Source organism: Macrobrachium nipponense, chromosome 7 (genome assembly GCF_015104395.2).
Source record: "Macrobrachium nipponense isolate FS-2020 chromosome 7, ASM1510439v2, whole genome shotgun sequence".
NCBI classification, from domain to species: domain Eukaryota; kingdom Metazoa; phylum Arthropoda; class Malacostraca; order Decapoda; family Palaemonidae; genus Macrobrachium; species Macrobrachium nipponense.
This window is the reverse complement of record NC_061109.1, coordinates 3392894-3396972: the sequence shown is the minus strand read 5'-3', so window position 1 is coordinate 3396972 and position 4079 is coordinate 3392894. Positions and strand designations below refer to the sequence as shown.

At 37.1% G+C, this 4079-nt stretch overlaps 1 pseudogene; it reads right to left on the bottom strand.

Annotated features, from left to right (window-relative positions):
* LOC135217402 (hemocyanin subunit-like) overlaps positions 1-2955 on the bottom strand; it is a 4305-nt pseudogene extending 1350 nt beyond the window's left edge.
* Positions 2956-4079: the final 1124 nt, after the last annotated feature.

Below are 4079 nucleotides of genomic sequence, written 5' to 3'. Positions count from 1 at the left end.
ATATGGGCAGTGTTGTGGAGAGCTCCATAATACTGGGCATTGGGGCTGTACAAAGAAGACTCGATTACATCACCAAGAACATCAATGCCACGGTCATTCATGATATCAATGTGAGAACCGTCTTCCTTGATAATATAGCCATGAGCAATGGCATCTCGGATACGGCTCTCAATGATGATCATGTCTCTAACACGCGCAACACCATCGACGTCCTCGAATTCAATGTTATCAGGACGAGAGGGGAAGGCTCCACCATATTTGTAGGAGGTATGAGGAGCAAATCCATCGTGAATAGGTTTATCCCAATGCAGTTCCTCAACTGGCTCCAAGTAGTTGGAAATTCTCTCTGCATCAAAACGGACAGTGAGCTGATTATGTATCCAATAGAAATTTTCTCCCTTACGGTCAAGCTTATGAGAATAAGAATCCTTCCACCAGAATGGGAATTCCAAATGCCAGAAAACGTGGTGGGTATTCATGCCAATGTCTTCTCCAAAGTAGGCAACACGTTGTTCCTTGTTCCTAGCTGTGCCTGTGAAGGTTGATTTGATTTTGGTAGGTGTCTGTCTCATCTTAGCTGCATAGGCTTCTTGGATGACTTCGGTGTTGGTGAACATGTGAGGTGTGACTTCATAGAGTGGAGGAAGGACAACATGTTCAGCCAGTGGATGGTGGATGACAGCAGCATAAACGGCATATACGAATTCTCCCTCGTTCATGCGATCACGGAAATAGGCAGCATTTTTGACAGCTGTTTCCCAGTCCTTGCAATGCATGAAGACATCGAAAAGCATAATAGCTTCTTCACGGTGCCTGTCATTGAAGAGGGAGAACCAATGCTTTTGTTGCAGCAGTCGGTTATCCTTCAGCTCTTTCATAAGGCGGTGAACAGCTTCTCCATTATCTGAATAGTGGGATTTGTCGGCCTCTGGATCGAAGGTTTTGGCATATTCTTTATGTTTTTCGTCACGTAGGTTCTCATTGACCTTCCACAGGAGGAAGTTCACATCATGTTGCTTCTGAGCGTTGGAAACATCTACACAGTTGTGAGAGAAAGCAAATGATAAGAATCAGTACAAATTCTTTGGGCGTCATGTTTTTGTTATTTTGACACTTGTAAAATTGACAATAGCTTCATGTTTTTCTTTCAAAATCTATTTGAATTTAAAAATAAATTTTTCTAATGTGTAATCATCATTATATTGCTATATTTATTGAAACAATTAATCCACACAATTGAATAAGATATAAGGTGAATTTCTTCTCCCTGCGAGTCTGTTTAGAAAGGTTTTTACACTTACTCGGTGAGTAAGCCTACAAACTACTTTGTTGTTGTTGTTGGCGATTGTAGGAAAGCCTAAAAAAGTCTGCGAAAAGTGTTTCGCGTTGAGTTAAAGATAGATAAATTTTAGGATAGGATATTAATGATTTATTTATGAGAATGAAAATGTAAAAGATAAATAATGTGGATGTTAAACAGAACAAAAAAATTATTTCCAACAAAATATAAAACATATATTTTTAATTTTCTGTGGTGAAACAAGGATCTATCTTACCAGAAATTTATCACGTTTTAATTTATGTCAAGTTAAAAATCTAATGTTCAACAAAAGTTATTACAAGTTATACATGAGGGAAAGTCTTACACGGATACCTATAAGCTGGAGGTCGGATCACGCCTTATTATCGCTAAGGAAAAAATAAGACATCCTAATTATTTACAATTTGTAAGGGTAATTGGTGTTTCCATGTAAATTCATAATGAATATCTGACTTTAGTTAAAAAAAAAAAAAAAAATGTTATACAGGAGAATGTGTAAAAAATCTATAGACATTATTAATTAATGACATTCACAATGCAAAACTCAAGATTCACATAAGTCCTACAAAACAATAATGAAAATTTGGGTAGAAACGTATTTTCGTTCTGTATGCTATGTAGTTCTATATGCAAAAGTACGAAATGTTTCCTTATATCTTCGTAGACTAGAGTGCTTGACCGAAACCCATTATTTTGAATGATGCTTTTAACTACCATTTGAAGTAGGTCATTACATATGGATGTACAAATATTGATAAGTTTTCAATAAGTGAAAATTATGCAGACTTTGACTCATGATATAACAGATAAAAGCGAAACATTACGTTAGATTTAATCTTATACATAAAGCTGACGGTCGGACTATGTATGTATGTATTGTATGTCTGTTTGTATGTCTATTCGTTATAGACAACGTAACTACTGGACCGAATTGAACCAAAGCCGGACTATGTAAGTTTTATAAGGGATGGTTTTTGACCTTGTACCATTTTGATCCGGATATCCATCCGATTCTTTATGATTATTCGTAGAGAAAAAAGAAAGCATTATTCTGAAGGAACCTTTGAAGAGGATTCCCAATACGCTCTTGACTGTTCTTCTGCAATGAAAAATAACGATGGTGTTACGGCTCAAAGAATACGGCCTATGGTGAAGTTGTATGTGGTCAGTAAAATAGACTATCGTCCATTATTATGAAAAAATACAATGTATAATTGACAATCAGGTAGGCTACAAAATCACGGGAAATAAAGTATCAAACTTGAAAAATTTAGAATGAAAATACAACTTCCTATCATATTCTCATATCCAAGAAACACACATTGAATTCATTCTTGTGGGAATAAAATCGAGAATTAATTGGAAAAAAAGCCTCTCCTGAATTGCACCTCCGAGGTGACAATGTCTATTAAATTCGGAAAATAACAAGTTCCTCAATGGTTTCATAATTTGGATAGAATTACTAAGAATTACAGCACTCTTTCACCACCTGAGCTTTACTTCCGTGATGCTCACTTCAATTAAAGCTCTTTCTCACGAAATTTTGACAGTAAACTGAGCTCTTCTCACCAGCAGAAGCAACGGAGAGGCAGGGCAGCGCCGGCCACGGCCAAGAGGAGTAGGGTCGACTTCATGATGACTGAGCACGACGATGATCGTCAACAGAGGCCTTTATATACCAGACTGACAGGTGGTCGTACCTCCCGCATCCCCCCCCCACCCCCACCCCCCCACAACACCACACCACCCCCAACAAAACCATTGCAACATTCTTTTGGACTTTAATCATGCTAACTGGGTTCCCCGCGCAAAAAAGCAAAGTTTATTATCAGTAGATGTTACCTTTGGGGATGACGAGATAACATTAACAAATTCACAGACCAGTCGAAGTTCATTAAATGTATACATATATTGCAGTTAAATTCCCCTGAAATATCTCAAAGGGCCAATTAGTAATTAAAAAAGAAAGAGATTTGCCTTTGATTCATATCCAGTTGCCTCTGAATCTATAAAAGTGGAACATATTTTCGTCCAAGTGGTGAACTATAAATATCAGAAAACAATATTAATCATCAGACGAGTTATTTCACCATGGCAAAAAAAAAAAAAATCTTGCAATGAATTTGCACTATGACTAGTTTGCAGTTGGATTAAAGAAAATATTTTAAAAAGCGGCCTACAAAAATGTACCTATTCATTTGCTCGCAACAGTAAACATTTTTGAATTTTTTTCATTTTCTATTTTAACGTTCTTCCTGTCCCCAAAGTTTCTGATTCTCGTAAATGACATCGTAAGTATATTTGGTTACTGAGCTTGTTTTTCTTTGAGTGTGTGGTGGAGATTTCGTTATTTGCAAGGTCTCTGGAGCCTAAATTCTTATTTACTTTTCATAATCTGTACCCTGTTTGTAAAACGCCACTTGTTTGAGTGCGTTCACCCTGGACTATATTTGCGGTGAGTCGCTAAAACGTAGATATTGATTTCAGCTAATCTTAAGGGAACAAGAAAGACCAGAAACAAGGGATTTCGCAAGTCAAGAGAGTGGCATCGTTATGATGAGTGGAATTAGACAGGGTCAGAAGCCCGGTATTTCATCAACATCACCTGACTGAAATTGTTCTGTCACTACCTAAATGTTCCATTTCTAGTTATCAGTTAACTGCAGTAAAGTGCAGTCGTATGCTCCAGTAATATAGTAATGTTTTGGTGTTTTGTTAACAAGCATCAGTGTGATACTTCTTTGGGCTGTTGAACCCG